Source organism: Cannabis sativa, chromosome X (assembly GCF_029168945.1).
Source record: "Cannabis sativa cultivar Pink pepper isolate KNU-18-1 chromosome X, ASM2916894v1, whole genome shotgun sequence".
Classification (NCBI taxonomy): Eukaryota; Viridiplantae; Streptophyta; class Magnoliopsida; order Rosales; family Cannabaceae; genus Cannabis; species Cannabis sativa.
The window spans coordinates 77943877-77957979 of record NC_083610.1 but is presented as its reverse complement, the minus strand read 5'-3'; positions in this window follow the sequence as shown (position 1 = coordinate 77957979).

Below are 14103 nucleotides of genomic sequence, written 5' to 3'. Positions count from 1 at the left end.
GCACGCTGGCTTCTACCGCAGATTTATCAAGGACTTCTCCAAGATCTCAAAACCTTTGTCCAGCTTACTTGTTAATGGTGTTCCATTTGAGTTTGGAGAAGATTGCTTGAAGGCTTTCAAGGTTCTAAAGGAGAGATTAATTTCAGCGCCGATAGTAACTTCACCAAATTGGGAGTTGCCGTTTGAGTTGATGTGCGACGCAAGTGATTATGCCATTGGAGCGGTCTTGGGACAAAGAGTTGACAGAGTGTTTCACACAATCTACTATGCTAGTAGAACTCTGAATGATGCTCAATTAAATTACGCCACTACAGAAAAAGAAATGCTAGCAATAGTGTTTGCTTGTGACAAATTCCGACCCTACCTGATTGGAAATAAGGTAATTGTCTACACAGATCATTCAGCGATCAAGTACCTTATGACCAAGAAGGATGCAAAACCGAGACTGATTCGATGGGTACTTCTACTTCAAGAGTTTGATTTAGAGATAAAAGATAAGAAGGGCACCGAAAATCTAGTAGCAGACCACTTGTCAAGATTAGAACTGGAAGAAAGTCATAATACAAAGGAGGTACAAATAAATGAGCAATTTCCTGATGAACAACTCTTTAGTGTGAGGGAAAACCTGATGGTACCATGGTACGCTGACTATGTTAATTTCTTGGCTGCAAAAATAACCCTTCCCGAGCTTTCGCGTCAACAATTGAAGAAGTTCTTTTCTGAGGTGAAACATTATTATTGGGAAGAGCCAATCCTCTACAAGCACTGCACCGATCAGATAATTAGGAGATGTGTGCCTGAAGAGGAGATGTATTCTATCCTAAATCATTGTCATGCTTTACCATGTGGAGGACATTTCAGTGGAAACAGAACGGCTGCAAAGGTGTTGCAAAGTGGATTCTTTTGGCCAACGCTATTCAAGGATGCTACTACCTTTGTGAAGGCATGTGATCGTTGTCAACGGACAGGTAATATCTCAAGAAGAAACGAGATGCCTTTAACAGGAATTTTAGAAGTGGAATTGTTTGATGTGTGGGGAATAGACTTCATGGGTCATTTTCCTTCATCCTTTAGCAATCAGTGCATTCTATTGGCTGTCGATTATGTGTCTAAATGGGTCGAAGCTGCAGCTACACCTCAGAATGATGGTAAGACAGTTCTCCGCTTTCTACAAAAGAACATCTTTACTCCGTTTGGTACTCCTCGAGCAATAGTAAGCGATGAAGGGAGTCACTTCTGCAACAAGCAGTTTGAAGCACTTCTTTCAAGATATGGTGTCCGACATCAAACTGCTTTACCATACCATCCCCAAAGTAATGGCCAAGCTGAAATTTCTAATCGGGAGATCAAGATGATTCTAGAGAAAACAGTGCAAAGATCAAGGAAAGATTGGTCAAGAAAATTAGATGATGCATTGTGGGCATACAGAACTGCTTTCAAAATACCGATTGGAATGTCCCCATATCGGTTAGTGTTTGGAAAGGCTTGTCATCTACCGGTGGAGTTAGAGCATAAAGCTTTTTGGGCCATGAAGACTCTTAACATGGAACTAAAAGCTACAGGGGAGAAAAGACTGCTTCAGTTGAACGAGCTAGAGGAGTTTCGAAATGAAGCATATGAGAACGCAAAAATCTACAAGGAAAGAACTAAGAAGTGGCATGACCAAGGTCTAGTAAGGAAGGAGTTTCAACCTGGGCAGCAAGTGTTACTCTTTAATTCAAGGTTAAAACTGTTTCTTGGAAAACTGAAGTCAAGGTGGTCAGGACCATTCACAGTGGTCAAGGTGTTTCCTTATGGAGCGGTAGAGTTAAAAGGTGATGGTCCAGTAACTTTCAAAGTTAATGGACAGCGTTTAAAGCTCTACTTGGGAGGTCAATTTGACCAAGCCAAGTCCGCCATGATTCTGGCGCCACTTTGAAGTACAAGGCTCAACGTCCGGCTATATGACGATAAAGACAGCGCTCTTGGGAGGCAACCTAAGTGTTTTCTTTAATTTCTTTCAGACTCTTTGATTATGTTTTTAGTCTATGCTTTAGTATTTTTAGTATTTTCAACTTTTAGATTAGTACCAGACATTATTCTTTTTAGTTGAATCGTGAAAAACGTGAAAAAAAAGTTTTTTTTTTGAGAAGGAGCCCAGTGGTCGCGACCTGGTGATTCTTGGGTTGCGATCTATTTTTCAAGTCGCGACCCTGGTCGCGACCTGGACTTTTACAGAAACTCCTGAAAATTTTTGGTTCCAGTGGTCACGACTAGCCTTTGGCCAAGTCGCGACCTATTTTCGAAGTCGCGACCCCAGTCGCGACTACCCTATTTTCTAGAGAAGGCTTAAATACGATCGTAAGCTAGTCGCGACTAGCCCTAGGCCAAGTCGCAACTTGCTCACGTAATTTTCTATAAAATCCAATTTTTCCCCCTCATTCAACCCTACATCAAAATTCAAAATTTCAAAAACCCTCTCAGCCGACTTTACCCCTTTTCCTCTCAAAAATCCAAAACTTCTTCACCAAATTTCAAATTCTTTCATCTCAAATCCAATTTCCTAATCCCAATCCATCCTAAAACCTAATTTCTTTCATCAATCTACACTTTCCATCAAAAACAACCCAAATATTCATGAATTTCACCCCAAATCCAAAAATATATTGGTTCTTCATCTTCAACCTCAAACATTCAAAGATATTCAACAATGGAGGTGGAGTAATACGTCTTCGGGTTTGTAAGTATTCTTTTCTATTGAATTTGAAAAGTTGCATGAAGATATTGAGCATTGTTTGTGATTGTTGTTAGAATTATTGATTGATTTAAGAATTGTTAGGTTTATAGTGTGAGTTGGGATTGTGAATGTAATTGTTTGAATTAATTGGTGAGTTTTCAATTTTTGGGGATATAGAAAATTAAGGGGAGGTGCTGCCCAAAAAAAAAAGCAGAAAAAAAAGGAAAAAAGTTTATTTTATGGAAAAAAAAAAATGGCACCCAAAAGGACTAGGAATGTGGAGGAGGGTTCGTCTTCAAACCCACCACCAACGGGTTTTGATAGGACCCGCTTTGGCAATATTGAGGCCCAAAATCGCTTCATGAGACTTAAGAATAGGGCTTATATTGATGATCGGGGTATTGAATTCCCTGAGAATCCTTTGAGGCGTCAACCTCAATTTGAAACAATTCGGGCTCAAATAGAAAGAATGAAGTGGGGAAGTTTTGTGGATGCTCGGGGTCGGGCTAATGTTACTATGGCTTGTGAATTTCTTGCGAATTGGCCCGATCGCCGGAATGGGGAAGTAAAGGTGCGGGGAAAGAAAGTTCCCGCTACTGCTGATGCATTTAATGTAATGTTCTCTGTCCAAGATTACACTGGGGAAGAACAACGCCTCCGAATTATTGAGGAGGAGGAGCAGTTTGATATGGTGGATGTGGCGGAGACAGTGGGATTTCCTGGGTTGAGGTTCCATGACAATGATGGCACAGAGGGGTCGCCCAACATCCTCTACCGGTGTGAGCTGAATCCGGTGGCAAGAACATGGCTGTACTTTGTAAGTGCTCGGTTAGTGCCAAATAAGCACTTTTCCGATGTCCAAATGGATCGCCTGAAATATGTGTACGCTATAATGAAGGGGTACAACATTAACATTGGACAAGTCATAAGGCAGAGCATTGAACAGATCGTGCAAGGAGCCACGGGAGGTGGTTTTGGTTTGGCGGGAGTGATAACAGAACTCTGTGGGGCATATGAAGTTCCCCAATTAGAGTATGACAACACGGTGTTGCCACTCCGCAAGATGGACATCGCCTTTGTCAACAGGCTGAAAGAGCCACATCCCTATGGCCAACCTCCACCTGATGCACCGCAAGGGCGTAGGCGGCAAGTGTTGAAGAAGAAGAGGAGCAGCCCCTACAATTGCATGGGCCTATCGATCCCACAACGCAATACACTCATGCACAGCTGAGTTATATAATTCAGCAGAACAACCACATGCAACAATACATGGTGCAGAGGAGTATCTATGATGAGGGACAAGTTCAGCAACTTAACTCTCTCATCAACAGAATGAACATCGGGATTGATGACCCAAATTATCTGGCGCAACCTCCTCGGTTCTACCCATATGACCAACCGCCACCACCCAACCCTTTCTGAAAGGGTCTCAGGTAAGTTTCTTCTCTCTGCATATTATTGTATACATTGGGGACAATGTCATATTTAGTTTGGGGGGAGAGAGAATTTTAAATTCTGCACTTTGATTTCTGCATTTTAATTTTCTGTTTTAGTTTTTGTTTTAGTTAAGGAATGGCAATAAGCTTGTCGACAGTTGTATACTGCTGATTAGTGTGATGTGATCTGAAACTGTAAAATAACTGTGTGCTTGATTTTGTTAACTCTTTGGATTAGTTCGGATGCTTAGAAACCTGTGTTTATCTGCAAATATTCAATCTGTGAAAATTGTTATAATTGTTTTACTATGGTTTGTGGTAAGATTAACAGGATAGCTTAGAACTTGCATGTTTATTCTTTTAAGACGAAATCCTTGATAGTGTTCAATTGGAATAGGATTTAGGCATTTGTTTGATAGTTTGAGCCTTTCAAGCCTACCATAATAATGTGTATCCCTAGTTAACCTTTTGAGCCTAAACCTGTTTTGTTTTTCACCCATTGATTTGAAAAATTTTGCAACCACACTATTAATTTTTCTTCACCATGTTATCCATGATATCATAAGCTACATGATTAGTTTGGGGGAGGAGAAACATTTAGTGTGAGGAATTAGTGAGAGGGAGAAAAAACTTGTAAGATTGAGAAGAGGAAAAAAAAATGTAATTCAATGTCACTGAAAAAAAAAATGAAATATGAAGAAAAAAAAAGAACAATAAAAAAGTAAAAATATGTTTGAAAAAAAAAAGATTCAGTGATGTTGGAAAAATAATAGAGATATCTTCTATCAATCTTGGTAAATTTGGGAACATTATGGGATTCTAAAGAAAGAAAAGTAAAAAGCTTGTGGGTTCTGTTTGTGTGCTTATGATATCTTGAGCCGAAATTGTCTTTTGCCTATCCCTGAATATCTGAGCCATATTGCCTAAGCCTTGAAAAGACCAAATGATTCCAAAGAATAATGTCAACATTAGTGGAGGAAGGTAAGCATGCAAGCTTATGAGTTATCGGGCTGTGGAACTGTTGGAAAGAGTAAAACCTTTATAACGATGTTTCACATTTGAATAAATTTTTGCAGTTGTACATAGTGTTATTAATTGAGCATCTGAGTTAATTGTTAGAGTTAGTAGGATCGAAATTCTAGTTTATGCAAGGAAGAAAACAGAGCATGAGTCAGCAGCGTACTAATTATCGGATAGCGTAGTTAGTTTCTTTTTATCTTACTCGGGGGCGAGTAAGAGTCTAGTTTGGGGGATTTTGTTAGGTTATAATTAACCTATGTTTCGGGTCTTTAAAGTTAGCATTATCTCGTCTATTGGTGTCTTTTGGAGCAGTTTTACGCTTGATTTTCATTATTTCAGGTTCCCAGGGTGTTATTCAGTCAAATGGCGAAAAATTGGGACAAACTTGGAAAAAATTGGAAAATTCGGCTCCAAACGCATCAGTAGTCGCGACCTCCAGAGAGCCATGTCGCGACCCTTTTTCCTGGTCGCGACCCTGGTCGCGACTTCGAGAATTGGCAGAAACTCGGTTTTTCGAGTTTTGCCTGTAGTCGCGACCAGCTTAAATGCTAGTCGCGACTTGGTACGGAAATCGCAGATTTGACCTAATTTTGATTTTTATCTCAATTGGATGCACACTTCTCATCCCTATATAAGGAATACGACACTGAAGGTCAAAAGAAGCAGAAATAGACCTAAATAGTGGATGCAAGTGGAGAGGAAGCTATCTTGAAGACCCGGAGCGATATCACCTTCTAGTTTCTTTCTTTTACCCTTAATTTCTTCTTTATGTTTGTTTTTGTTTCTGAATTAATCATGGATGTTTTTAGAGTTATTATGAACTAAATTTCCCAATAAGGGAGGATGATGAATGTTGTTTAAGTTTATGCCTAGTTAATAAATAATTGCCATTCCTTCATTTTATGTGTGAATACTATCTATATTTGTGTTCAATTCCATGTGCAAGCTTGATCACCTTTTACATGTTTAATGATCTCAATTCGAAATCTGAAAAGTGAGAATTGAGAATGCTAAAATTTGGATAGTCTAGGTTTTGATGTGAAACGAAAGTATTTACATAGCCTCAGTGACGAATAGATTATTGCTTAATGCTGATTTTGTGTTGATTTAATTAAGAAGTTAATTAGAGAACATATTATTTAGAACCTAAAAGATTTGAAAAGAGTTAGGTTAATTCATAATCTGTCATTCACATTGAGATAAGGATAGCAATTAGGTATTAACATTGGTAGCTTATCAACAGGATTCACCTCCCTAATCTCTCATCTTGATTAATCTTCATTTATTTTCTCTTTAATTTTCTGAGTTATTTATTTTAAAATTTCAAACTTATTATTTTACCAAATAGAATCATAAGTATAGTTTAGTAGTACTTAATCCAATTCCTTGTGGTTCGACCTCACTTGCGTGAGATACTACTTGATTGCGTATACTTGCGTAATAAACATAAAAATTCGTAACACTAAACAAGGCTTGGGGGTAAATGTTGCCCCTGATTTTGCCCAAAATATGTGGACCAACCGTATGATGACACGTAGATGGAAGGGGTTTTAGCGTTTGAATAAATCAACTAAGTCTTCTTAAGGGCAGGATTACCTTAGGCATGCCTCCCGGAGAAGGCATGTAAGTCTCGCATGCTCCCGGAGAGCAAGATTGCAACAAAGCACCTCCGGGAGGTGTCAGATCCTATCTGAACAGTCATCTCGCATTTAATACCGCATGGGAGGAGGCGTATTGAAACTGCCATACGTAATAAAGTCTGACGGCACAACCCCCACTCTGCACCTACTAGGCTATGATCAATAAAGTCTAGTGACGACTACTCTGTAAGGAATCACATCAGTCAAAGAGGATGAAGGACGGGACTCATAAAATCCCTACAGAACCTAAGGATTAGACCAAGCATTACCTATGATATATTCATTGGGAATGTGTGACTTTACTGATAGTTACAAAAATACATGTACCTTAATTCTAGGGATCACCCCACAAAAACATTATAAATACCCCCCAAAACTCATTAAAGAGGGGTCGAGAATTCTGGGTTTCATAAGAACTAGAAGAGTAAAAATCCATCAAGAACATTCTCCGTAATAAATACTATCATAAATACACAGACTCATGGACTAAGGCTCATTAACCCCCCAACCACGTAAAAATATCTCTCTTAATTCCTTATAGCTCTCTAAATTATTATTATTATATTGGTTGCCGAAAAACTTGGTCAACACTTTCAATTCTTTCTCTGATTCAATTATGTGTGAGTTTCAAAGATTTTCAGATCTCCTTCTCTTCGATTCTTCTCCTCTGAACGCGTTTGGCTTTTGACTGAATGTTGTTTTTGAGTTTTTGTTGTACAACAATGGAGGTTGGATGATTTTTTTTCCTTTTTCGTATTTGGAATTTCGGGATTTGAGTGGTTTTTCTTTAAGATCTACATTTTTTTTATATCTAATTTTCCTGGTTTTGGAAGGAAAATGGTTGAGAATGGGTTGTTGGGGTTCGTCGGCTGGGTCACGAAGAAAAAGGATCCCTCAATTTTTTTTGGCCGGTATTTTTGTAAATAACAACTTTTAGTTTTTATTTTTGTTTATTTTCCTTTTCTTAGGTCATAAATGTAATTTTGTTCCATTTTTAGTTTATTATAGAAAAAAATCTCTAAAAAAATTAAGTTATAATCTAAATGCTAAAAATAGAGACGTTCTACTGGTAGAGAAAAAAATGATATCCCCCTCCTAGTTCCTACGTTAGAATTTTCATACTTACTGGTGGAGTAAGAAGTGATGTCCCCTTTCTAGTTCCCACGTTAGAATTTTCATATATACACAATATTTGTGATGCGTGATTAAGATTGTAGAAGGTATTTTTGAAAATTAAATACCAAAAATGCCAATCCTTAAATAAAGAAAAAATTACACTATATATTGACTTTTTTCCATTTATTATAAAAATATGTCAGGCGGTATTTCTTACTTTCTTGCTGTATATTTTTATAAGTTTTATACGATATTATACTGCCTCTTATTAAAACATATTTTTTGTCATGTTTTGGGAAATGACAAAAGCTTCCATGTTGATATAAAAGCTTTTTTAAAAGGGTAAATGGCGGCAAAATTCCAAATACTTTTATTTTACTTGCATTTAACCCTCAAAACTCAAATTTTGGCAGTAAAACCCCTAAAATTAGGAAACTGTTAGCAATTTACCGTTTCCATCCACTTTAGGTGTCAAGTGTCATGCTGGATTGTCCATGTGTACATCTACTTTGATACGGTATACACATGGCACAATTTTATTGGTACACTTAAAAAATTAAAAAATATAAATTAAAAAATAATTTTTTTTCTTTTCAGTTTTTTTTTCTTTTTAAAAAAATAAAATAAAAAATCTGAAACAATTTTTTTTTTCTTTTTCATTCCTTTCTTCTCTCTAATTAGAAAACCCTAACTCATCTCTTTCTCCCTCTCTTCTACTAATGACAGCCGAACCTCTGCCGGCGCCAGTGGTCTAAACGTACCACACCTCCATTCTTACAACTAGGGGTGTGCAGAAAGTTATCTAATCCAATCCCAGCCAACCGATCCAATAGAATCGAATATCCAATCATAATTGGATCAGATCGGATGCAAATTTTAAAAATTCAACTGGATCGGATCAGATGTTGGATGAGATATCCGATCCAATGGATAACCGAACCGATCCAATCCAATATCATCCAATGTACATCCAATCATATTTAATATTTATAATTTTATATATTTAATTATTTTATATATTATTTTATTATCTATGTTAGATTATTAGGTTTTAAATTATGTTTTTTCATATACTTTTTTTTCCTTTTAATGAAATCAGCCTAAATAGTGGCTTAAATGGATTGGATTCATCTATGAGATTTATTGGAGGGATCCAATCGAATCCAATAAAAAAATCATTTAAAACATTCAATGGATGGAACCGATCCAATCCAATACATCCATTCGATCGGATCAGATCAGATGACTTAGTTCAATTGGTTTGGATCAGATGAGTCCAAATCCATTGGATGTGATCCAATGAACACCCCTACTTGCAACTAGGGGTGTTCATTGGATCACATCCAATGTTTTTAGGCCTATCCAGATCCGATCCAATCATATATTGGATGTTAGATTTTACCATCCGATCCGATCCAATTAATTTCGTCATCCAATCGATCTAACATCCATTGGATGTTGGATTGGATCGGTTCTATCCATTGGATGTATTTCATATATATTTATTTGTTTAATTTGAGTTTATCTAATATTTTAAGCCTAGTATTTTTTGAATCGGATCGGATCCATCCAATATTTTAGATCTAGTATGCATTGGATTGGACTGTGTTGCTCCAGAATTCGCCCAAAATACGTGGACCAGTCGAGAGGGGACACGTGGATCAAATAACTTGTAAACATTTGCTAAGTCTTTGTGCGCCACAAGGAAGCGCTGTTAGCAGGGGTCCCGGAGGAGGCACCCGGAGTACAAGGTACTCCAGGAAGCTTGTATAGCGTGAAGGCTCTCCGGGATATGTCAGGTCTCTCCCGAGCAATCAAGTCGCATTTAATGATGCATGGGAGGAAGCGTGTTGGGACTGTAACACGCAATAAAGTCTGACGGCACAACCCCCAAACAGCAGCGCTACAGTAATGATCATTTAAGTCTAGCGACGGCTACTCTGCGAAGAGTCACGTCAATCACAAGGCAAAAAGGACATTCTTCATAAAAGCCCTACAACACCTAGGGATTTGACCATGCATCACCCATGGTATATTCATTGGAAATGCCCAACTTTATGGATACTTACAGATACATGTGTAAGAACAATTCTAGGGATTACCCCACCAAAACACTATAAATACCCCCTCAAAGCTCATTTAATGGGGTGGAGAATCTTGGTTTGCAAAAGAGCAAAAAAGAGAAAATACTCACCAAGAACATTCTCTGTATTTAAGAGAAAGACATTCTCTCAAGTGTGGAATCTGTATTAAATACATCCATTAATAACAGAGACTCGTGGACTAAGGCTCATTAACGCCCCAACCACGTAAAAAACCTTCATCTCACTTTCTTACAGCTCTTTATTATAATCATATTTTAATAGTTGCCGAAAATCTCGGTCAACATTTTGGTGCTTTCATTGAGAGCTGAGGAAAGCTGCTACATAACAAGCATTTGACTTCACAACAATGGTGGAGACAAGAAGTACACGTCATCCTCGCCCTCTAGAAGACGCTCAAGATCCCAATGAGGAAGATGTAGCCTCAAGAGCGGCAGAGGAGTCCGAGGAAGGAGAAGAAGAGATAGTTCCCGACGAGAACTACGATGAAAACCTCGACGAGTATGCCTATGACGGAGGAAGCTACTCAGAGTTGGTGCTCCTTAGACAAAAAGCTATCGATCATGAAGCTGAGATCGAAGCTCAGAAAGCGCAAAATCAAAAAATGCAGGAAGTGATGCTAGCCATGCAGAAAGCCATGGAGACAGCTGGTATTCACGTGCATCCCAAGGCGATGGCCGCTGGGCTCGACGGGGAGCCAGCGACGTCTTCTCCTAACTCCCAGCAGCAAAGACCTAGGGAACCTAGCCCTATAAGGCACCCTGCTGAGGAAAACCAAACGAAAAACCCTACTTCTACCCCTGGGCGAAAGAAAAAGGTGCAGGATCCGCGAAGGGTCCGCTCAGATTTCCCTAAAGGGAAAGGTCCGCAGAGGGGCAAGCCCCAAAGAGGGAGTCTTGGCCCTCAAGATCGAGGGGACCGGAAAAGCGTTTCCGTGCACCAGGAACCAGGGGGTAGAGGAAGAAGAGGACAGAGATGTCCTCCCATTGATCTGAGAAATCAAATCAATGGGAATCAAGGTGACCTCCGGGATCACCTTGACCAAAAAAGATACAGGCCCGTGGTCTCCTCGGGTACTGTAAACGAAGGGATTATGGCGGAACTTGCCATACTTCGAAAAGATATTGCTCGAGTCTCCCGGAGGCAGAAGGGAGACGACTCCGACTCGGACAGTGAGGATCGGAAGCCTTGTGCCAAACATATCCTGGAGGCGGAGCTCCCTAAAAACTTCAAGATGCCCGAAATGGCGGCATATACTGGGAACTCCGACCCCAGTGATCACTTGTCACGGTTCAACCGTGTCATGACAGTCATGCGGGTCAGCAATGACGCCAAATGCTTGTGCTTCCCCCTCACTCTGAGCGGATCAGCAGAGGAATGGTTCAAAAAACTGGAACCAGGATCGGTGGGTTGCTGGAACAAACTCCAAACCAACTTTCGGAGACAATTTGTCGCCGCTAGGAAGGTCAACTTGGAGGTTAGTGCCTTGACTAACATCAAGCAACTGCCCACCGAGACCTTGAAGAATTACATCAAGAGGTTCCGAGAGGAAGCCTCGAAGACCAAGAAGGTCGACGACGGACAACAGCTTGCGCTTCTCCAAGCAGGAATCCGCACTGGGACTCCTTTCTGGAACGAGTTGCAGCAAGAAGGCGCTGCTGGCCTTCAGGACTTCCAGAAGAGAGTCTAAAAATATATTAACCTCGAAGAAGCCCAGATCGTGGCTTACGGAGGCTACTATCCCACCGGGATAGCAGGATACATGCCAGGAGTGTCGCCCTCGGGTACTGTCCCGACCGCAACTCCACAAGTAAGTGGCATACAGTTCTCCGCTACTCCCGGATACAGCCAGGGCCAAGCTTTGGCACCGGCATCTTCCCATTACGGCAACCCGTCCGGGGTGAATGGACGAACTCCTTCACAGGCTGCCCCAACTGCTAGCTTAACAGGCCCTACCCAGGGGTCGAGGAGCAAAAGGTCCTCCAAAGGCAGCGCCCGAGCGGGAGAGAAGCGCCAAAAGAAGGGGTACACACCCCAATATACTCAGTACACAGAGCTCACGGACTCTCAGGAACGTGTATATTTTGCCACTAGGCAAAATACGCACTACCGGAGACCCCAGCCGTTGTACAAAGATAGCTCCCGGAGAGATCCGAGTAAAAGATGCGAGTACCACAACGACATTGGTCATAGCACCAACGAGTGTAAAAATCTCAAAGACGAGATTGAAAATCTAATCCGCTTGGGCCACCTCTATGAGTGGATCAAAAATAGGTTGCCCCACCTTAATCCAGGGCAAGTGGCCGGGGGTATGCCTCCGGGAACGCCAGGGGGTACAACAGGAGTATTGCCTCCGAGTGCTCCGCCGGGTGACACCCAGCATATCCCCGGGCTACCGCCCCGGCCTAATGGACGGGTAGCCATGATCTCCGGAGGTCCCCATATCAGAGGAAACACTCGCAAGGAGCGAAAAAGATATGCCGAGGCCGCAAAACACAGTGAGGTGTGGGAGGTTACTCAACTCCCGGCTCAAAGGCCTCGGCTAATGGACCAGCCCATAACGTTCACGGAAGAAGACGCCAAGACGGTGCGTTTCCCTCACCACGAGCTGGTCATAGAGACCCCCATCGCAAATAAAGTGGTGGCTAGGGTCCTGATTGACAATGGGAGTTCCGTGAACTTGCTCTTCAAAGAAGCCTTCACTGCGATAGGGTTGACCGACCGGGACCTCTCGCCTAGTGGATCACAGCTCACAGGGTTTAACGGGACGACGCTAATCCCGATGGGAAAAGTCAGGCTCCCAGTTACCCTGTGCCCGGATACCCCCCAGAGCACATTTAAGTACTGCACCTTCGTGGTGGTAGACTGTCCAACAGCCTACAACGCGGTCCTAGGCCGACCGGCCCTCGTCGACTTTGGTGCGATTACTTCAATCCGACATCTATGCCTGAAATTCCCTACCCAGGAAGCCGGAGTCGGAACGGTGAGGGGAAATCAGGGAGAGGCCAGGCAATGTTATAATATTGCCACCCACTTACCAGTACTCATGGTCCGGGGGCCCCCTGAGATAGAGAAGGCTGAAGAGGATGAGTTGGATCCTCGCATAGGGTCCGAAAGGGTCGTGGAACCAATGGAGGACGTCGAAGAAATACCAGTGTGCGACGAAGACTCCACCAAAGTACTCCGGATAGGGAAGAGCCTGGATCCGGAGGAAAAAGATAAAATAATAGAAACACTGAAGGGCGCCATCGACATCTTTGCATGGCGCCAAGAAGACATGACCGGCATCAGCCCTCATGTCATCACCCATGTACTCAATGTCAACCCGGACATGCCCCCTGTACAGCAAAAGAGACGCCCGCTCGACTCGGTGAAAGCCGAGGCCTTAGAGAAAGAGGTAGACAAACTCTTGTCCAATGGCATGATCCGCGACGTGTACTATCCGGAATGGCTGGCCAATCCAGTCCTGGTGCTCAAGCCGAACGGGACTTGGCGGGTTTGTATAGATTTCACAGATCTAAACAAAGCCTGCCCAAAGGACTGCTTTCCGCCGCCCAGGGATCGACCGGATGGTAGACGCCACGTCCGGATTTAAGCCGTGTCCTTCATGGATGCCTATGCTGGGTACAACCAAATAAAAATGCATACGGCAGACCAGGAGTGCACTAGCTTCAGGACCGATAAGGGGGTATACTGCTACCTAGTCATGCCTTTCGGACTGAAAAACGCCGGAGCAACCTATCAAAGAATGGTTAACCGGATGTTTAAAAGCCTCCTGGGACGAAACATGGAGGTATATGTAGACGACATGCTCATCAAATCCAAAGCATGCAACAGCCATGCAAGCGACTTAGAAGAATGTTTCGAAGTCGTCCGGAGATACGGCATGAAGCTCAACCCGAAAAAATGCACCTTCGGGGTCAAGTCGGGAAAATTCTTGGGCTTCATAGTCAGCCAAAGGGGGATCGAAGCGAACCCGGAGAAAATCCAAGCTCTCCTGGACATGCCATCCCCCAAGAAACATAAGGACGTGCAGAGCTTGACCGGAAAGGTAGCCGCACTGAGCCGCTTTA